Genomic DNA, 22924 nt, shown 5'->3' with positions numbered 1-22924 from the left:
CCTCTAGTGGTCAGAAAATGTCACTTATTGCAGCTTTAAATCATGTTGGGTTGCACCATTAGAAATGTGCTCTATAAATACATTTGATTTGACCATTTTGTACAGAGTTTCTTTCATACACAGTCAGATGTTCATCATCAGATGTTTCAGGGTCCATAACTTCTACTTGGAGAAGTTGTTTGACTGTTTATGTGTGCGTGTGTGTGTGTGTGTGTGTGTGTGTGTGTGTGTTCTGAGAGAGAAAAAGACATGTTTGTTTTGAATTTAATGGTGTTGTGTATATTCTTGATGAGGTGTGCTCTATGATTAATATTTGTGTATTTTAATTCATTTTTGCATTGTATGCTCAAATTCGGTCTTCTGTAATGAATTTAAATAAAAGTCTTTCTATGCAGTTATAGATTTGAATTACTTACTGAAAATATTTCATACTGTTACTCCAAGGATCCAGATCACCTCACCTCATTGATTGACAAAACATAAATGATAATACAAACTACTACTACATATTAGTCTAAATTATAAATTCACTCTTAGTTTCATATAGAGAAATTAAGTCATATTTCCTCATTGCCGATTTCATTATTATAGGAAAACTCTTCACATATATATATAATATATATATTTTTTACCTGTCAATAAACTGGTGCGCCGCCCACTGCGCTCCAATGGGCCGGCCGCCACGGACTGTTGGGGAGTTTAAACTCTAACAATGCAACATATTTTCTAAGCTTGTCATATGTTTTGCATCTTATTCTGCAAAGTATAAGTTACATAACTATATATAACTATAACTATATATCTATACATGTAGTTAATAGATATAATTATATATAACTAGTAACTACAGCCGTCAGATAAATGTAGTGGAGGAAAAAGTAGAAAGTCTCACAAAATGGAAATACTCAAGTAAAGTGCCACAACCTCAAAATTGTACTTAAGTACAGTACTTGAGTAAATATACTTAGTTACTTTCCACCTCTGCATAATAGTAAAAAGACAATAACATTTCATATCAGAAAATAATTTCCACAGAAACAGGGTGAGTTGTTCCCTGTTGGGATGCTCTGTGTGTGTGTGTGTGTGTGTGTGTGTGTGTGTGTGTGTGTGTGTGTCCTCAGTGAACTGTATCAGTTCCTGCAGTAGCTTCCAGCTGCAGCAGTCAGTTCAGTCTGACTGAGGGAGGTTTTTGTATGACGCTTTATCACTGTGTGAACAGAGCTTGACTGTTGATTTCATGGTAACTCTGACAGTAGTAAACTGCTGCATCTTCAGCCTGGACTCCACTGATGGTCAGAGTGAAGTCAGTCCCTGATCCACTGCCTGTAAAACGATCTGGAATCCCTGATGCTCGAGTATTAGCCCAGTAAATAAGCAGTTTAGGAGTTTCTCCATCTCTCTGTTGGTACCAGGCTAAACGGTGGTAGGTACTAAAATAAACCTTGGGACTGGTTCGACAGCTGATGGTGACGGAGCCTCCCGGAGCAGACCTCACTGCTCCAGGCTGAGTTACTGTGACCTGGCCTCTGGACTCTGAGGATACAGAGACAAAAACATAAACCACCGTCATCGTTTTCTCCGCTTCATTTCAGAGGGACGGATGTTCATAGAGGAGAGGAGTTTGATTCTCTGGACTTTACCTGTGAAGCAGCAGCAGAGGAGAGTCCAGATGAGGATGGAGATCAAAGTCATGTTTTGATGAGGAGGATTTCTGTGGCTTCTGTTGTCATGAAGGACAGCTGTCAGTCATCCAGTGTTCAACTCTCAGGACTATAAACTCTCCCAGAGCACTGGAGCATGGTGCTGCTGATGCAAAGTGGCTCTCTATGGAAATGCTCTGACTGACTCCAACAGGGACTTGGATTACTCTGATGATGCTGTTTCTAAATGGATCAATCAATTTAACAAACTCTTTATTAACAATGTATCTCATCTAATTAATATTTAGATTTGGCTTGATGTCTATAAACAAGTTGTCTTCAAGAATTTATTTTGTCTTGTCTTGTCCAGTTTCTAGTTTAATTTAAAATACAGTTAGAAATGTTTGCTGATTTAGATGAGAAATTTTAAAATGTATCCAAATCTATGCTCCTTTTATTATGTAGTTTGATATATTCGTGGTCATATGAGGACTCTTTCTGTGCTGATATGCATGAGAGGCTTCTTAAAGGGAAGTGAAACAATGTGTGAGTGAGTGACTGGTGGAGCATAAAAAGCATCTGACAGAAAGTCCTTAAAGGGGAAAATGGACTCTCACACAGTAAAGGTGTCAAACCGCCTGGTGATTGATTGACAGCCGCAGCCTTCCTGTCCTCTAAGCTGATCGGTGTCTCCTAGGTGATGTCCGTCCCACCCTGACGGTGCTGCCCCCCTCCAGCGTGGAGCTGCAGCAGGGGAAGGCCACGCTCATGTGCCTGGCCAACAAGGGCTTCCCCTCAGACTGGAGGCTGGCCTGGAAGGTGGACGGCAGCAGCAGCAGCAGCAGCAGCTGGGAGGAGAGCAGGAGCCCCGGGGTGCCGGAGAAGGACGGCCGCTACAGCTGGAGCAGCACCCTGAGGCTCCCTGCAGAGCAGTGGAGGAAGGTGGGCTCTGTGACCTGTGAGGCCACCCAGGGCTCCCAGTCTCCGCTCTCGGAGACACTGAGGAGAGACCGGTGTTCCCAGTCCTGAGCTGACTCACTGGGACTTCTGCTACTGGTTTTACTCTGCTACTGCTCTCAGTCTGCACTCAGTACTGTAGTCTCTCTCTCTCTCTCTCTCTCTCTCTCTCTCTGACTCAGAATCATTACATCTTTAAATAGTAATGTTTTCTTGCTCGCAGTAATGCCAATGTTCTTGATATGTTAAGACAATAAAGATCTTTTCACCAAATCAGTTGTGTTTCCATGGATATTATTATAAAAATATCAAATATCCTTTGATGCTGTCTTAATGGTAACAGTGGTTCCATTAAATACACAGACTGAGCTTGTCTCAGGGTAAAGTGACTAGGATTTTATATTTACTGGTGATGATGGGTTATGTAAGGCATTGTCACACAGTCATTAACTCTGTGAGTGCAACATGACAGTGACTGTGTTTACCTGTGGTATCGTAAAGATAGGCAGGAGCTAGGTGTGGATGTAACGATGAAAGGAGACTATTTTCATCATTACTCTCATTTACTTTTTGCAAATTTCTCTGTATGGTTACACCTACATAGGCAATACAATGTTTTAACCCAATAATCCTTCATTACCAAAGTGTCCTATTGGTAAGGCTTTGGATGTTGTCATGTTTATACTGTATCCAGATAATATGCTGAATCTTTGTAATAAATCTACAAAAGTAGTATGAGAAATTTCAGGATTAGAAATAAAAAGCAGGATATCATCAGCATAAAGTGATATAACATGAGTGTGATCTCCAGTTTTGACCCCTGAAATATTTACATGTCAGTGTTCTGTCTCTGCAAAGGGTTCAAGCACTGAGGCAAAAACATGTGGTGACAAAGGAAACCCTTGATGTTTCCCCCTGTCCAAGTAAAAGCTAGAAGATTGTAACCCATTTGTAAATACTGAGGCCTGGGGGACATGATGTAGTAATTATATCCATTTCATGAAGTCTTCTCTAAAAATTAAAAGGAAACATCATCATTGATAGAATGTTGTTCACATTTCTGACCTGAGGCTGAATGGATTAAATTGTCTTCAATTTTTTTGAGAAATTGTAATGAATGAGTTGGTTGTTTTTTTTAACTATGAGATACTCAGTACGTTTGACTAAAAAATGTATATATATAAATCAATATTTTTCTTATTATGCATTAAATTATCTGATATTAAAAGATTAAATTAATTGTAATTGTAATGTAATTCTACACTGAGTTTGATTTTGTTGAGTATATTTGACTGAAAGATAGCTGCTAGAAAGCAGGACTGCTTTCTGCTTTCTGCCCGATCAGACGCTCTCTGCTTTGCTCCTTGCCTGCTTATCTATTTTTGGCAATATTACTCAAAACTATGAGTGGGGGTTCCTGTTAACGACTACTTCTACAGGATTAAAGTGATCAGAGGTCGTGATCACTTATTTTCAAACTTTCTTTCCGGATAGTTAACTGCAGTGTGGAAAACACATGGCTCCCCTCGGATCAGAGTCTTCAAGATGCACGGACTGCTTTCGACTGTTACAGAAGATTGCTGTACTTGAAACCAGGATTCTCGCATTGGAAAAAGCTGGAGAACTTCATGACACACTACAAATGTCTCCTATTGGTGAGCTGATACAACCTAGCACAGCTAAGCAGGCTCCAAATGAAGAATTGTGTATAAATGATACTATAACTTTTCCAAAGCTTGGTAAAACTGAACCAGTACAAGGGAAGCCCTCTGAGAATAAAGAGAATACTAACTGCTGGCACAAGTTTGGCGCAAAGCCCAAGAATAAAAGCAGAACCGTAGTCCAGCATGGAACACAGCTAAGGAAGCCATCAGAGACTGCAGTCACCATCAACCTTACGACTGGAGAACAGGTTTGAACCTTTACAATATCTGCATGAATTAGAAAATAAGGGTATGTGGGCACTAAAGATGCAATCATTTATCAGTGGTCCCCTACCAACAGTGGACAGAGGAATCAACAAGTTCAGCAGACTCCTAGCACTGAACTCATGGCTTTCCACATCGTGCAGTTCAAAAGGACTGAACATTACTGATAATTTCAATCTGTTCTGGGGACGCAAAAACCTTTTCAAACCTGATGGCCTACATCCAAACAGATTTGGGATGAAACTACTAATGGGGAATCTTCCCATCTGCCCGCCGCCCTAATGCGCTGAAGTCCCGATATCAGCAGCCCAAGGTCAACCACACTGAGTTGCCTCCTGTCTATCCACAACAAACAGATCAGCAGCACTCTCAGAGCCAGGATATTCCATGTGACCTGCCAGAGCCGTTGGACAACAACTGTCGGCCCCAGTCTCTCCAGTCCTCCAGATCATCCTCCCCCCTTTCCTCTGCTTTTTCCCTCTCCTTTCTCCCACCGGCGCTCATCTAGGGTTCACCGACAAAATGGAAGAACTCGTTGATGCAGGGATCAAACTCACCCCCCGACCCATTGCCCGCTCCTTCCTATGTAGCACCCTTCCACACTCAAAGCTGTGCCTCCCAGCTCCATCTCTCCCCCCGGTCAAGACACCACCACAACAGCCTCCCCCCCCCCTCACTTCCTCTTCCCCGGCGTTCATCCTCACCGGCTGCATCAAGTACTGTGTGTCGAGCCAACAGTGCTGATATCAACCCCAGAAAACATAACTGATATGTTCAGGGTCCCTGCTGCTGTAGAGATGGCACCCGTGACTGCTCCCATATCAAGCCGGGACCCAGTGTTCTTGCTGGCCCCATTCCTGTTTTGACTAGGAACAGGCTAAATGAACAGGCTGAAAGAAATTGTTGTTCAAAAGCGGTCCCGAGATGCAACAGCAGAACTTGAGTTCTCAGAGCTTGTAAGAGAATTGGACTCATGTCATATAAACTGGTGGGTACATGAAATGGATGATGCTTTCAGTAACAATCTGAGTAATACACTGAACAAAGTGGCCCCACTCAAGGTCAAAAAGAGTTTAAGTGGCAAAATATCACCATGGATAAATAACTCTGTCCGTGAGCTCAAGAGAACATGTAGAGCAGCAGAAAGGAAGTGGAGAAAATCTGGACTTGAGGTCCATCGTAGCATTTATAAAGAATCCTTAACCTGGTCTTGACCCTGACATCCCCAACAACTACCGGCCCATCTCCAAACTCCCCTTTCTGTCCAAAATCCTTGAGCGAGTTGTCGCTGCTCAAATCAAATCCCACCTCGACTCCAATAACCTCTACGAACCTTTCCAATCCAGCTTCCGCTCCAAACACAGCACTGAAACTCTCTGCTGACTCTGGCTTCCTCACCATCCTCATCCTCCTTGACCTCAGCGCCGCCTTTGATACCATCAACCATTCCATCCTCCTCACACGCCTTCAACACTCCCTCGGCATAACCGGCACTGCCCTCTCCTGGCTTACCTCATATCTCTCTGATAGACATCAATACATCTCCATAAACAACTGCAAATCCTCCACCGCCCCAGTCACCCATGGTGTCCCCCAGGATTCAGTGCTTGGTCCCCTCCTCTTCATCCTGTACATCCTTCCTCTTGGACAGATCCGCCGCCGACATGGCCTCCGTTTCCACTGCTACGCCGATGACACTCAGCTCTACCTCTCCTCCAAAACCATCACCTCAACCACCCACTCCACCCTCACCACCTGCCTTGCAGACATAAAATCATGGATGCAACGTAACTTTCTCAAACTCAACTGCAATAAATCCGAAATCCTCATCATCGGCCCAAACTCCCTCACCCGCTCCGCCCAGACCTTCTCACTCAACATAGATGGCTCCATCGTCACCCGCTCCACCCAGGTCCGCAACCTCGGAATCATCCTTGACCCCACCCTCTCATTTCTACCTCATGTCAACCAGGTCACAAAAACTGCCTTCTTCCACCTCAGGAACATTGCCCGCCTCCGGCCCTCCCTGTCCTTTGCCGCTGCCGAAACACTTATCCATGCCCTCATAACTTCCAGACTCGATTACTGCAATAGCATCCTCTACGGCTTACCTAACAAAACCCTTAATAAACTTCAATATGTCCAGAACCCCGCTGCCCGCATGCTCACCTCCACCCGCCGCAGAGATCACATCACCCCTGTCCTTCACAACCTCCACTGGCTCCCGGTTCAATATAGGATTGACTTTAAAATACTACTCACCACCTACAAAGCCATACACAACCTGGCCCCTCCATACCTCTCCAACCTCATCCCCCGCCACACCCCTACCCGATGCCTCAGGTCCGCGGACGCAACCACTGTAAAGACCACCAGGACCAAGCTCCGGACCTGGGGTGACAGGGCCTTTTCAGTTGCTGCACCCTCCCTCTGGAACGCCCTCTCCATCCACATCCGACAGGCTAAGAGCCTACCATCTTTCAAACAGGCCCTCAAAACCCACCTCTTCAAGCTTGCTTTCACCTGTTAACCTCCTCTCCCTTCCCTCCATCTCATGATTCCTCTAGTTTTTAACCTACTTTTATTCTTGTCTTTTATTTTTTTATTATTATAAATGTACCTATTATATGATTTTACCCTGTATGTGAAGCGTCTTTGAGTACCTAGAAAAGCACTATACAAGTCTAATGCATTATTATTATTATTATTATTATTATTAACTGCATTTAACAATGCTGTACATGCTGCAAGAAAAGCCTATTTTTCAAAGATCATTCCAGAGAGCGGGAGTGATCCTAGAATACTGTTTTCCACCACTGACCAACTGCTGAATCCTGCACCTGTCATTTTAAGCCAAGCCTCTGATGCAAAATGTGAGGAATTTGCTAACTTTTTTAAAAACAAAATCACAACTTTTAATGTCATTTGTTTTTACCTATTAATCTTGTTTTTCTTATTCTTCTGTAATCCTGTTATTTATTAACCCTTATAATTATCCTGGGAGTTGATCATCATCTTTCATCTTAAAGGATAAGGCTGGTGTTTTTTAATGCATTTCTTACCGTCAGCAAATCCTATGAAAATAACAAAATCAGCAATGAATTTGTTTCGCTAACAAGTCTCGTCCATGTAGCCGGTGCCCAGTAAAGCCTCATGTCCCAGCAGCCATAGAACTCCATTGTATTAAAAAAACTATTAAAAAAAACCCGTCACAGAGCCATGCTGCTGCTCTGCAGCATATTTCATCATCACGATGCACCGGGCCGGCCGACTTTTTCCTCAAACAACTTAATAAGCCGACCGTAAACACGTTTTCCATCTCAGGAAAGTAGTTCCGTAGCACAGAAAATAGTCCCCGGCGTAATGAAGAATTTGTTCCCATTTGAATTTGATTTGGTAATAACTACAACAGCCTGACTTTTCATGGTAACAGTTAGCGATTTTTAAAATTCAAACCATGTCTTTGTGAGCTGTATTTAAAGGTTTTAGCTTAAATTGGAGCCAATGACTTCCAGTTTGAAGGATAAAAAGGGAACGTGGGAAGTGGGAAAGTAACGGGAGTAGAGCAAAAGCATTGTTGATTTTGTTATTTTCATAGGATTTGTTGACGGTAAGAAAAGCATTAAAAAACACCATCGTTATCCTTTAATGGTTTTAGTTCATTGTTATTTAGTTTATAGTTCTGTTTTGAAAAGTGCTATACAATAAAGTTTAATGTGATTTATTATTACACCATGTCAATATTCAGTATATTTAGTTTCCCTCATTTCCTCAGGAGTTTCCTTGTTCTTGGTGCTTGTCTGTATTTCCAGTGGCTTGTCTTTATTTTCTGATGCCAAGGTTTCCTTCTACAGTCTGACACCACATTCCCCTCTTCTGGCCGGACTCAGTGTCTGTACAATAGATACATGTGTTCACCCAACTATTCCCTTCCTTCAAGAAAAAGACTCTCTTGACTTTCCTCTATCTAAATAAGGCTTCCTGATCCAGTTGACTGAATGATCCTCCTGATCTGTTTGGATCCTGACAGTCCAGATATTCCAGGACCAGCGTGGATAAGCTGTTTGGATCATTCAGCAGTGGTTTGGGGGTCGGCATCAGGACAGCTTACTTTGCTAGATGTTGTTGTGCTTTTAATGGGTCTGATTGGGCTTCTTCACTGGAACTGTCCTCTTCATTTGGGGGAACTTTCAGGTTGTTGAGGTGGGAGGTGGGCTGTTTTAACTTCAGAAGGAAAACTGGTAGAGACACTATGAACCACATCATCAATTCTCAATTTTGTGTGTGTGTGTGTGTGTGTGTGTGTGTGTGTGTGTGCTCAGTGAACTGTATCAGTTCCTGCAGTAGCTTCCAGCTGCAGCAGTCAGTTCAGTCTGACTGAGGGAGGTTTTTGTACGACGCTTTATCACTGTGTGAACAGAGCTTGACTGTTGATAGCATGGTAACTCTGACAGTAGTAAACTGCTGCATCTTCAGCCTGGACTCCACTGATGGTCAGAGTGAAGTCAGTCCCTGATCCACTGCCTGTAAAACGACCTGGAATCCCTGATGCTCGATTATTAGCACCATAAATGAGCAGTTTAGTAGTTTCTCCATCTCTCTGTTGGTACCAGGATAAATAGTGGTTGCCGCTATAAACATAAACCTTGGGACTGGTTCGACAGCTGATGGTGACGGAGCCTCCCGGAGCAGACCTCACTGCTCCAGGCTGAGTCACTGTGACCTGGCCTCTGGACTCTGAGGATACAGAGACAAAAACATAAACCACCGTCATGGTTTTCTCCGCTTCATTTCAGAGGGACGGATGTTCATAGAGGAGAGGAGTTTGATTCTCTGGACTTTACCTGTGAAGCAGCAGCAGAGGAGAGTCCAGATGAGGATGGAGATCAAAGTCATGTTTTGATGAGGAGGATTTCTGTGGCTTCTGTTGTCATGAAGGACAGCTGTCAGTCATCCAGTGTTCAACTCTCAGGACTATAAACTCTCCCAGAGCACTGGAGCATGGTGCTGCTGATGCAAAGTGGCTCTCTATGGAAATGCTCTGACTGACTCCAACAGGGACTTGGATTACTCTGATGATGCTGTTTCTAAATGGATCAATCAATTTAACAAACTCTTGACTAAGAATAGATCTAAGCTAGTCTTGGGTGGATATATTAAAAAAGGCCCTTTTAACAATTTATTCTGTCTTGTTCTGGTTTACTGCTAGAGAAATAAATATCACTACCAAATAAAATAATAAATTTAAAAATATATAACCCAAAAGTGACAAATGTTGGAAATTTTTGGCATAGTTTGATCGGTTTTCTAGTTATTATGGCAACTAGCAAGATTTTACAAACTGAGAGTGATTTTGGTGAGTTTGTTGTTGTCAAAGTGAGAGAGCCGTGTCTCTCTAGAGTGAGAGGTTTTTGTACGGCGGCTCAATGAGTTTGTATCACTGTGGTTCACTTTTGGTGGAGGAACCAGACTGGATGTTGACTGTAAGTACCTTTAATTTCTCCATGATCTCATATTCAATATTCATTCTATTTTCAGTCAATAAATGTAGGCCTTACTTGAAGATATTGCTGTTTAGATTTGGAATTTAATATTATTTCAGCGATCACTAAACTCTTCATGTCTCCTAATGTAAACTAAAACCACACTAATGAAAAACTGTTTGGTTGCACTGAAAATGATTTTTAACTGTTTGTAGATTCTTGTCATTTAAGTTTTTCCTACAAAATGGATTTGGTTAATGTAGATAATATTTTGATTTTATCGTTTTTTCTAATGACAAAGACTTCCTCTTTAAGACTGAAAGAAAATGTTCTTGAAATTTTTAAATGTAGAGCCTATTGTTGCCAAAAACAATCTCCTATATTCTGCAAAGCATTTATTAAGTTTATTGTTTCACTAAAACATTCTATCAGTCTAATACATTTAATGACATGCCACGTCTTCATTAGCGTCAATGAATATCATATCATATCAATGTATAATTTTAATCACATACTGTAGTACAAGGATTAATTAGGTGAGTTGACAAAACTATTTCTGTAACTGCCTTTTTCAGTCATGAAGCCTGTTTTCTGCCCTGGTTCATTAGTGAAACCTGCGTAAATGAGTAGAGCAAACGCACAACATATCTTACGACTTACTGGTTTCAGCAAAGAAGTCTGGAAGATAAAAAGTAAAAAGACTCACACTCTTGCTCCAGTGCATAATTTGTAATTATCAAACACTGACATTTCAGTTTAATAATTAAAATGTATGCATTGGAGCAGGAGTGTGTGGTTTTTATCTTCAGTAGTGAAGCCTGTCTGTTGCCATGGTTCAGTAGTGATGCCTGTCTGTTTTCATGGTTCCTGAGCTCAGAGAGGGAAGTGAAACATTGAAGATCAGTTTCATCCAATCTCTGCCACTGCTGAGTCTTCTGAGAAAGATCCTCAGAACTAGCAGGGTCCTCTCCACTCCATTTTGTTCATATGAGTGCCTGCAATCCACAGGATGTAGTTTATTTTCACTTGTATGCACTTGTTTTATTCTCTCTCTCTCTCTCTCTCTCTCTCTCTCTCTCTCTCTCTCTCTCTCTCTCTCTCTCTCTCTCTCTCTCAGTGGGTCGAGTCATCCCCACCCTGACGGTGCTGCCCCCCTCCAGCGTGGAGCTGCAGCAGGGGAAGGCCACGCTCATGTGCCTGGCCAACAAGGGCTTCCCCTCAGACTGGAGGCTGGCCTGGAAGGTGGACGGCAGCAGCAGCAGCAGCAGCAGCTGGGAGGAGAGCAGGAGCCCCGGGGTGCCGGAGAAGGACGGCCGCTACAGCTGGAGCAGCACCCTGAGGCTCCCTGCAGAGCAGTGGAGGAAGGTGGGCTCTGTGACCTGTGAGGCCACCCAGGGCTCCCAGGCTCCGCTCTTGGAGACACTGAGGAGAGACCGGTGTTCCCAGTCCTGACCTGACTCACTGGGACTTCTGCTACTGGTTTTACTCTGCTACTGCTCTCAGTCTGCACTCAGCACTGTAGTCTCTCTCTCTCTCTCTCGCTCTTTCTCTCTCTCTCTCTCTCTCTCTCACCAGACTCATTTCAACTTTAAAAAGTAAACAAGTAATGTTTTCCTGCTTGCAGATATGATTCTTGATATGTTAAGACAATAAAGATCTGTTTACCAACTCAGCTGTGTTTCCATGGATATTATTATTATATTATTCATTAACTCTGTGACAGAAACATGAAAGTGATTATGTTTACCTGTGATATCCTAAAGATAGGCAGGAGCTAGGTGTGGATGTTAAGATGAAAGGAGACAATTTTAATTTCCATTTCTTATCACTCTTTGCATGACTGGAGTAAAATTGCTCTCATGTATTGTTTGGAAATTTCTCTCTATGGTTACACGTAGATAGATAATCCAATGTTTTAACCCAATGATCCCTCATTACTAAAGTGTCCTATTGGTAAATCCTCTGCCTGTGTCAAGTTTATAGTGTATCCAGAAAATATGCTGAATCTTTGTAATAAATCTACAAAAGTAGTAAGAGCATTTTCAGGAGTAGAAATAAAAAGCAGGATATCGTCAGCATAGAGGGATATAACATGAGTGTGAACTTAAGGTTTGACCCCTGAAATATTTACATATCATCCTTCTGTCTGTGCAAAGGGCTCAAGCACTGAGGCAAATAAAAAGGATGACAACGGACACCCTTGGCGTGTCCCCCTTTCCAAGTAAAAGCTAGAAGACTTCCTTCAAAATTAAAAGGAAAAATGATTACTAACAGAATGTTCAGTTTTCTGAGTCTGAATGAATCACAACAAGTCTAGTGTGTGTTTGTGTTTGTACTGAACCAGTCTTCCCAGTCTTCCCAGTCTTGGTTTGAGAGGATGGAGATGGAACAGCTGAGTGGTTGGGAAGGACACATAAAACCTTCAAAACAAGTATAAAACACCAACACGAGGACGCCAAACTCTCACTGCCGGTCGCTGCGTGCGCATGCCGGTGAGCAGGTCGGAAATGTATTTAGGAGCAAAACCATTTAGGGCCTTGTAAACAAGCAGTAATACTTTGAAATCAATTGTATACTGTACCGGGAGCCAGTGAAGTGTTCTCAGTACAGGAGTAATGTGTTCTATTTTCCTAGTCCCAGTTAGCACTCTGGCTGCAGCATTCTGGATGAGCTGGAGCCTACCTACTGTCTTTTTGGGAAGTCCTGCAAAAAGGGCATTACAGTAATCTAATCTGCTGGAAATAAATGCATGGACCAGTTTTTCAGAGTCAGACTGGGACAGGAAGCTCCTAAGTTTGGAAATGTTTTTTAAATGGTAAAAGGCTGTCCTCGTAATATTGGTGATGTGATGCTGGAAGTTAAGATTGGCGTCCATAATAACACCCAGGTTTCTGACATGCTCACTGTGCTTTAGAGACAATGATGACAACATGGATAGGATCTCCTGCCTTTGTCAGGACAGCTTACTTTGCTAGATGTTGTTGTGCTTTTAATGGGTCTGATTGGGCTTCTTCACTGGAACTGTCCTCTTCATTTGGGGGAACTTTCAGGTTGTTGAGGTGGGAGGTGGGCTGTTTTAACTTCAGAAGGAAAACTGGTAGAGACACTATGAACCACATCAAAATGGCAGGATAAGAGACAGTAGTTATCCACCCCCTAATGATGTTGACCCTGAACCCCTATCCCATCCCATTCATATCCTAGTGTTCATTAGTAGGGTTAGACATACCAGCACTATGTTGAGGCCAGGTTTCAGGTCTGTAAATCCAGCTAATCTGATCAGTATCCCCCTCCAAAACACAACTGCAGTTGCTTCAAAAACTGTTGCTATCAAGTTAATGTTACAGAAAGTGAGATCCTTGAACAATCTTTTATCTGCAGTGATTTAATCACTTCACAAAATGTAGACCTCCTGATGCGGACCTGGCTTAAACCAAAAGACGACTGTGCTCTAAATGAAGCTCCCAGTTATCCACGTTTTTATTTTTTCCCGCCTAGATTACTGCATTTCTTTATACTCCACCCTCAATAAGAAAAACCTTTTACATTTACAATTAGTCCAAAATGCATCAGCCAGGCTTTTAACTTGTACAAGAAGAACAGAACACATCACCCCAATCTTAGCCTCTCTTCATTGGCTACTCATTAGTTTTAGAATCGATTTGAAGATTTTATTGATTACTTTCAAAGCACGGCTCGGTCTAGCTCCCTCTGACATCACAGACCTTTTAACCCCGTATGAACCAGAGGGCAGCCTGAGATCCTCCGGCAAGGCCCTTCTGGCAGTTCCTAGGTGGAGGCTGAAGACACTAGGTGGTCGTGCTTTTGCTATTAGGGCCCCTTCCCATTGTAACTGCCTGCCTGAGGATATCAGGAGGGCAAAGCGGCCTCCTTCAAATCCCTTCTTAAAACTCACTTTTTGAGACTTGCTTTTAAAACCTGATTCATTGCTTTTGTGTTCTTTTGTTTTTACATTTGCATATTTCATGTTGTTTTAATTCAATTCTTACTTTCTGTTGTTTTTCTGATTGTTACTCTAGTCTTTGTAAAGCACTTTGTAACTCTATTTTTAGTAAGTGCTATATAAATAAAGTTATTATTATTATTATTATTATTATAATTGCTCAACAGACAAGTTCTCTCTCTCTCTCTCTCTCTCTGTGTGTGTGTGTGTGTGTGTGTGTGTGTGTGTGTCCTCAGTGAACTGTATCAATTCCTGCAGTAGCTTCCAGCTGCAGCAGTCAGTTCAGTCTGACTGAGGGAGGTTTTTGTACGACGTTTTATCACTGTGTGAACAGAGCTTGACTGTTGATAATGTGGAAACTCTGACAGTAGTAAACTGCTGCATCTTCAGCCTGGACTCCACTGATGGTCAGAGTGAAGTCAGTCCCTGATCCACTGCCTGTAAAACGATCTGGAATCCCTGATGCTCTCAGATTAGCATAGTAAATGAGAAGTTTAGGAGCTTCTCCATCTCTCTGTTGGTACCAGGCTAAATAGCTACCACCATGAACACTCTGACTGGTTCGACAGCTGATGGTGACGGAGCCTCCCGGAGCAGACCTCACTGCTCCAGGCTGAGTCACTGTGACCTGGCCTCTGGACTCTGAGGATACAGAGACAAAAACGTAAACCACCGTCATGGTTTTCTCCGCTTCATTTCAGAGGGACGGATGTTCATAGAGGAGAGGAGTTTGATTCTCTGGACTTTACCTGTGAAGCAGCAGCAGAGGAGAGTCCAGATGAGGATGGAGATCAAAGTCATGTTTTGATGAGGAGGATTTCTGTGGCTTCTGTTGTCATGAAGGACAGCTGTCAGTCATCCAGTGTTCAACTCTCAGGACTATAAACTCTCCCAGAGCACTGGAGCATGGTGCTGCTGATGCAAAGTGGCTCTCTATGGAAATCCAACAGGGACTTGGATTACTCTGATGATGCTGTTTCTAAATGGATCAATCAATTTAACAAACTCTTGATTAACAATGCATCCAATGTAATTAATATGTAGATTTGACTTGATGTCTATAAACAAGTGTTTTTCAAGAATTTATTTTGTCTTGTTTAAGTTCACTGCTAGAGAAATAAATATCACTGCCAGACAAATTTAACAGTATACAAACCAAAAATAATTAATGTAGGAATGTTGTGCTATTTGTGATAATTTAGCTAGTTATTACATGAGCTAGCTAGGTTTTACAAATTCAGCCTGATTTTGGTGAGTTTGTTGTTGTCAAAGTGAGAGAGCCGTGTCTCTCTAGAGTGAGAGGTTTTTGTACGGCGGCTCAATGAGTTTGTATCACTGTGGTGGACTTTTGGTGGAGGAACCAGACTGGATGTTGGAAGTAAGTAACCTATCTCATGTTTTCCGTAATCCATGAGCTACATTTTAATTTGTTACATATTCAGTGTAATTTAGAAAGCTACATATTCAATTTTCTATGTTGATGTGTATTTTGTAAATGAGAAATTCCTTTCACCAATGAACAAACAATTTAATTAAATGAATCCAAATGGCCAATTTAATAATTATGAGACTTGGGCCAGAGGAGAAAGTATGTATTCCTAACGATTAATCTAAAGTTGCTTCTTGAGGGCTTGTAGTTTTAGTTTTGTTTGACAAAGTGAGAGAGCCGTGTCTCTCTAGAGTGAGAGGTTTTTGTACGGCGGCTCAATGAGTTTGTATCACTGTGGTACACTTTTGGTGGAGGAACCAGACTGGATGTTGGAAGTAAGTTTCTGCACAAATTTTAAACATCATATAATTTATTAAGGCTTTTATTCCTGTGTCTGAATTTTAGAAGTAGATATAAATATCCAGTGTGTTGACTTACATCACTTACAGTTAGCTTTCTTTTCTCTGTTTCTCTCCTTAACCATGGAGTGTAACTTACAGCTGCTTGACTACACTTTTGTTTTTACACATTGTAGACATACTGTGAAAAGTCAACAACTTGACCTTTAGAAAAGATGAATGAAAAACATTACTACTTTCCAAAATTGCTTTTTAATCTTCAATTTTCACTTAAATGATTGTTGACAACTTGTGAATATTTGAAAATGTAGACAAATGTCTTATTTCGTCGCTTCAAGTAGGCGTACGGTTTCAAAAGCTATTTCGACATTTTCTAATTTTATGGTTATGATTTGTTTTTAGGTTATACTTTACAGAAACACAGAGTTATGTTTCAACAAACCTCAAGAAAAAAATCCTATTTAAAAATGTATTTGTAATCCAATTTGTTTGCAATTTTTCCAGTTTCTAGTTCAATTTAAAATACAGTTAGAAATGTTTGCTGATTTAGATGAGAAACTTTAAAATGTATCCAAATCTGTACTCCTTTTATTATGTAGTTTGATATATTCGTGGTCATATGAGGACTCTTTCTGTGCTGATATGCATGAGAGGCTTCTTAAAGGGAAGTGAAACAATGTGTGAGTGAGTGACTGGTGGAGCATAAAAAGCATCTGACAGAAAGTCCTTAAAGGGGAAAATGGACTCTCACACAGTAAAGGTGTCAAACCGCCCGGTGATTGATTGACAGCCGCAGCCTTCCTGTCCTCTAAGCTGATCGGTGTCTCCTAGGTGATGTCCGTCCCACCCTGACGGTGCTGCCCCCCTCCAGCGTGGAGCTGCAGCAGGGGAAGGCCACGCTCATGTGCCTGGCCAACAAGGGCTTCCCCTCAGACTGGAGGCTGGCCTGGAAGGTGGACGGCAGCAGCAGCAGCAGCAGCAGCTGGGAGGAGAGCAGGAGCCCCGGGGTGCTGGAGAAGGACGGCCGCTACAGCTGGAGCAGCACCCTGAGGCTCCCTGCAGAGCAGTGGAGGAAGGTGGGCTCTGTGACCTGTGAGGCCACCCAGGGCTCCCAGTCTCCGCTCTCGGAGACACTGACGAGAGACCAGTGTTCCCAGTCCTGACCTGACTCACTGGGACTTCTGCTACTGGTTTTACTCTGCTACTGCTCTCAGTCTGCACTCAGCACTGCAGTCTCTCTCTCTCTCTCTCTCTCTCTCTCTCTCTCTCTCTCTCTCTCTCTCTCTCTCTCTATCACTCTCTCTCCGGAGTCATTACATCTTTAAATAGTATTGTTTTCTTGATTGCAGTAAAGCCGCTATTTTTGATATGTTAAGACAATAAAGATCTTTTCACCAAATCAGTTGTTTCCATGGATATTATTATAAAAATAACAGATGTCTTATGATGCTGTCTTAATGGTAACAGTGGTTCCATTCAAAGACTGAACTTGTCTCAGGGTAAATTTGCTACGATTTTATAAATGCTGGTGATGATCTGAGAAGGAAAGATGGGATTATGTAATTCTCTTCTCACATATCTCTGCTACTGCTCTCAGTCTGCACTCAGCACTGTAGTCTCTCTCTCTCTCTCTCTCTCTCTCTCTCTCTCTCTCTCTCTCTCTCTCTCTCTCTCTCTCACACACACACACACACACACACACACACAGTAATGCTGATATATTTGATATGTTAAAACAATAAAAATAAAATGCTGTCTTAATAGTAACAGTGGTTCAATTAAATCCACAGAGCCTGAGCTCATCTCAGGATAAAGTGACTAGGATTTTATAAATACTGGTGATGATTTAAGAAGAAATTATGGGTTTATGTAATATATTGTCACACAGTCATTAACTCTGTGAGTGCAACATGACAGTGACTGTGTTTACAAGTAGTTTCCTAAAGATAGGCAGGAGCTAGGTGTGGATGTGAGGATGAAAGGAGACTATTTTCATCATTACTCTCATTTATTGTTTGCAAATGTCTCTGTATGGTTACACCTACATAGGCAATACAATGTTTTAATCTAATAATCCTTCATTACCAAAGTGTCCAATTGGTAAGGCTTAGGATGTTGTCAATTTTATCCTGATCCATATAATATGCTGAATCTTTGTAATAAATCTACAAAAGTAGTATGAGAAATTTCAGGATTAGAAATAAAGAGCAGGATAACATCAGCATAAAGTGATATAACATGAGTGTGATCTCCAGTTTTGACCCCTGAAATATTTACATGTCAGTGTTCTGTCTCTGCAAAGGGTTCAAGCACTTAGGCAAAAACATGTGGTGACAAAGGAAACCCTTGATGTTTCCCCCTGTCCAAGTAAAAGCTAGAAGATTGTAACCCATTTGTAAATACTGAGGCCTGGGGGACATGATGTAGTAATTATATCCATTTCATGAAGTCTTCCCTAAAAATTCAAAGGAAACATCATCATTGACAGAATGTTGTTCACATTTCTGACTTGAGGCTGAATGGAGAACAACAAGTCTAGTGTGTGTTTGTGTTTGCACTGAACCAGTCTTCCCAGTCTTCCCAGTCTTGGTTTAAGAGGGTGAGGAAGGAACAGCTGAATGGTTGTAAAATTGACTTTCAACAGGTTGGAGGTCAGCATGGAGAGGTCAAAGACCAACAGAGATGGATGGATATGCTTAGAAACACAGCCAATAAAATACATATCTAATTCATAAATAATGTCAAATTAATTGCATTTTGGTTCACTGGAAATTACATCAACTGTCAGCTTGTGAGAATTGTTTTGCTAAAGGACTCTCAGTATGTTTGTATTAAAATATAATACATTGAAATAATATTGAATAACACAATGAATTAAATAGTCTTTTCTGTTGTTGGACAATTGTAATGAGTTTGAGTTTGTGGAGTCTTTTGGAATAAAAGGTACTCAGTTCATTTGACTAAAAAACTCCTATATTGAAAACAGTATTAATCTGATTAAAACTATGCATGAAATGATTTTTTGTGATCTTTTGTTTTTGTAATTCTGCAGAGTTTGAGATTGTTGAGTTTGTCTGAAAAATACTCAGTATGTTTGAACTTGAACATAGTTAAAAAATGAAAATCCTCTAAAATTTCAAATAAAGTATCAATGTTTCATAATCTGTATTAAAATATCTTGTTTTATGACAGTTGAAATTCTATACTTAAAATGTGTTTAACTCTGACTTTGAATAAAGTTAGATTCGCTGTAACAGTGATCCTGTTTCAAACCCTGTTTCATCAACATAATCATTAAAACAACATTAAAAAGAATGTTTTCATGATGAAAACATAATTATTATATCCTATTATAAACTGTCTTTTTGGACAAACCATTGTTGTTTTAGTTTCTCTGCAGCTGTTGAGTCAGATCAGTTCCTCTCCAGCTGAGGGAGGTTTTTGTACGACGTTGTATCACTGTGTGAACGAGCTGTAATCCTGCTGACAGTAGTAAACTCCTGTATCTTCAGTCTGGACTCCACTGATGGTCAGAGTGTAGTCAGTCCCAGATCCACTCCCACTAAAACGATCTGAAACCCCAGACTGACGGTTTGTAGCTTGATAAATCAGAAGTTTAGGAGATTTTCCAGCATTCTGAAGGTACCAGTGTAGGTAGGTACTAACATCTGAACTGGTTTTACATCTGATAGAGACAGTCTGTCCTGGTTCAACAGACTGAGATTCAGGAGACTGAGTCAGAATGATTTCTCCTGTTGAATCTAGAAAATATGAAAAAGAGGAGAAGGGTTATTGAGACAAATACAGCTTGGAGAAAGATGATCATTATCAAAACAGAAGAGTATAATTTCTTTAACATGGAGAATAGATGGAAGAAGGTAAATGCTGGTTGTTTCAGTGTTTCTCCATCATAGCAGAACATCATTCTGGTAAACCTGGTTGCATCCTGAAGCAAAGTTTTCAGAAGAGAGTCTCACCCTGAACAAGGAGCCCCAGGGTGCCCAGCAGTAGAATCTGTGACATCATCATTGTGCTGCCGGCGTGTCAGTGGCTCTGAAAGGCCTGGACAGCCACTGATCAACACTGGCCTCTTAACAGGTGGAGAGCAGAGAGGCAGGACTGATATGCAAACACACACACACACACACACACACACACACACACACACACACACACACACACACACAGAGTCAGTGAACTGTAGCTGTCCTGAGCATATCATGGTGTTTCCCCCTCAGTGCTGGGAGCATTGACTATTTAAATGATCCTCATGTTCATGAGATTAATAGAAGGTCTTAATAAAGTGTCAGAGCGTTGTCATCCTAGAAGAGACCACTCCCACACTCCCATCAGGATAGAAACACTATTTATTACACACAGGCTTTTAATTTGTTTTTATCTATTCCTCTTGTTTTTGACTTTATGATTCTTCTACAATTCCTTTTTAAATTAAAACCTGGCATCTTCATTGTTTATTTTAATGGGTTGTATTTGTTTTTATTTTGTCGGCAACTCTGATTTAAAAACTGCTTTCAAATGAGTTTCCCATGTCTTCAGGAGTTTCCCTGTTTTTGGAGTTAGTCTTTAAATCCCGTGGCTTGGCTTTATGGTTCCCCAAAATGAAATTGGAGGAAGGACTGTAAAGAGGAAGGACTAAGGACGGTACATTTGACCGTCCGTCCATCATGCACAATATCTCAGATGCCACTGATTGGTTTTGATGAAACCTCAGTTGATGATGCATGTTATTGCTCCATTCCAGCATTTCCATAATTACATTGGTCAGCCTCAGGGGGGCACTATAAACTTAGTTTAATTGTACGTCACGCACAATATTTCAGACGCTGCTGATCAGAATTTCAGGAAATTTAAAGAAATGATGCGTCTCATTACAACATTCTGGAATTTTCAAATTGTGCTGGAGTAAGGAGGGCATTACAATGTTTGTTTACTTGTTGGATTTTGCTTTTTGGGGGAAATTTGGGGGAATGATGCATCTGACCACTGCATTCTCACATTTTCAAAATTACACTGATCAGCTGAAGGGGGAACACATTACCTGGTTTGTTCACTCATCCATGTGTCACACACAACATTTTAGATATCACTGATATGATTTTGATAAAACTTGGGAAACTAATGCATCTATCTGCTGCACTCCAGCATTCAAAAGTACATTGATTGACCCAAGGGCAAAAGAACAATTACAGCTCAAAACAAGGTGATTGGCTGAGGTGGGGACTTCGTAATTCATGTGGGACGACATGTTTACTGTTGCCTTGTTTTCTGATGCCAAGGTTTCCTTCTACAGTCTGACACCACATTCCCCTCTTCTGGCCTGACTCAGTGTCTGTACAATAGATACATGTGTTCACCCAACTATTCCCTTCCTTCAAGAAAAAGACTTCACCTTTATTTAACCAGATAAGTCAATTGAGAACCAATTTCTTTCTGGCCAAGAGGCAGAAACAGAAGGCAAGTCGGTGCAAGACATTAACACATAAATACAGCAAGTATATAACAACATTAGTCAAATTTAAGACATCACAATATATACAGTATATACAACAACAAAAATCTATGTACTATGGACCAAAAGTCAAAAGCAGGTGCAGTGATCAGAAACTATCGCTTGTAATGAGTTATTAAAGGAGGGTAACGGAATGAAGGTGTGGAGTTTTAGCATCTTCTGCAACTCATTCCAGTCACTAGGAGCGGCAAACTGGAATGAGTGACGGCCAAAGGAGGTGCGGACTTTAGGAATGACCATAATAATGAATTTGCCAGAACGTAAATTGCGGTTACTGATGGAGATATTGAGTAGTGAGCGGAGGTATGGGGGGGTTTTGCCAGTGATAGTTTTATAAATGAACTGATACCAGTGGATTTGCCGCCTGGTATGGAGTGATGACCAGTTGACTAGAGAATACAGGTTACAGTGATGAATGTTGAAAGGGGCACCGGTGACAAAGCGGATGGCAGTGTGGTAGATGACGTCCAGTTTATTGAGAAGGTTTTTGGGGGCAATCCTGTAGATTAAGTCACCATAATCCAGGATTGGGAGAATGGTCATCTTAACCAGGGTGTGCTTTGCAGAATGGGTGAAAGATGCTTTATTACAGTACAGGAAACCAATTCTTGCTCTGACAGCGTGTTGATGTGAGTTTGAAAGGAGAGTGAACTGTCGAGCCAGATACCCAGGTATTTATAGGAGTTGACGAATTCAAGTTCTGACCCATCCAGGGAGGAGATTTTGAGGGGGCAGGCGACTTGGGGTAGGTTCCGGTTGAAGACCATGCATTTTGTTTTTTTAGTATTTAGGAGAAGGTGAAGGTTGGAGAAGACGTATTGGATACTGTTGAAGCTGTGCTGCAGGGAAGTCAGGGCAGTGTTCAGGGAGGGGCTGGATGTGTACAAAATGGTGTCGTCAGCATACAGGTGGATGTGAGAGCTGCCAGCAGCATGAGCAACATTATTTATGTAGATCTTGAATAGGGTTGGACCTAGAATGGACCCCTGAGGGACACCCATGGACAGGGACAGTGTGTCAGGCAGGAAACCCTCAGCTCTCACAGACTGTACACGACCAGAGAAGTAGCTGTTGAACCATGCCAGACATTCCTCTGTGAATCCTATGTCCTTGAGCCTGTCAAGCAGGATACAGTGGTCCACAGAATCAAAAGCCTTTGCCAGGTCAATAAATACAGCCACACAGTCGATGGCACATATGATGTCGTTTAACACTTTAAGTGTTGCAGAGACACACCCATAGCCGGTTCTAAAGCCAGACTGCATGATGGTGAGAATACTGTGGGACTCCAGGTGGTGGGTGAGCTGTTTGTTGACCAATTTCTCAAAGACTTTGGAGAGGCAAGGCAAGATGGATATGGGCCTGTAACAACTGAGGTCTAACTTGTCGCCTCCCTTGAAGAGTGGGATGACAGCAGCAGATTTCCAGTCCTGGGGGAATTTATAGGTCTGCAGGGAGAGGTTGAACAAAAAGGTGATGGGAGCTGAGGTAATATGAGCCACTAACTTCAAGAAGAAAGGGTCTAGAGCATCCAGCCCAGCTGATTTATAAGGATCCAGTTTGAGCAGCTCCCCAAGCACCTCATTCTCCTGCACTGGCTGGAAGGAGAAGTGGAGGGTGTCTGGGGGAGAGGA

The 22924-nt window shown here is 41.7% G+C and overlaps 5 pseudogenes; 3 read left to right on the top strand and 2 right to left on the bottom strand.

The window, feature by feature from the left end:
• The first annotated feature begins 2182 nt into the window (after window positions 1-2182).
• LOC144542849 (Ig kappa-b4 chain C region pseudogene) lies at window positions 2183-2669 on the top strand (annotated as a pseudogene).
• A 6261-nt stretch (window positions 2670-8930) lies between these two features.
• On the bottom strand, window positions 8931-9299 carry LOC144542848 (immunoglobulin kappa variable 3-20 pseudogene; annotated as a pseudogene).
• A 542-nt stretch (window positions 9300-9841) lies between these two features.
• Window positions 9842-11553, top strand: LOC144542847 (Ig kappa-b4 chain C region pseudogene; annotated as a pseudogene).
• Window positions 11554-14291: 2738 nt separating this feature from the next.
• Window positions 14292-14651, bottom strand: LOC144542925 (immunoglobulin kappa variable 3-20 pseudogene; annotated as a pseudogene).
• Window positions 14650-17149, top strand: LOC144542846 (Ig kappa-b4 chain C region pseudogene; annotated as a pseudogene).
• The last annotated feature ends 5775 nt before the right edge of the window (window positions 17150-22924 follow it).

This window comes from Centroberyx gerrardi, chromosome 19 (assembly GCF_048128805.1).
Source record: "Centroberyx gerrardi isolate f3 chromosome 19, fCenGer3.hap1.cur.20231027, whole genome shotgun sequence".
Lineage (NCBI taxonomy): Eukaryota > Metazoa > Chordata > Actinopteri > Beryciformes > Berycidae > Centroberyx > Centroberyx gerrardi.
This window is presented reverse-complemented; position numbering and strand designations above follow the sequence as displayed.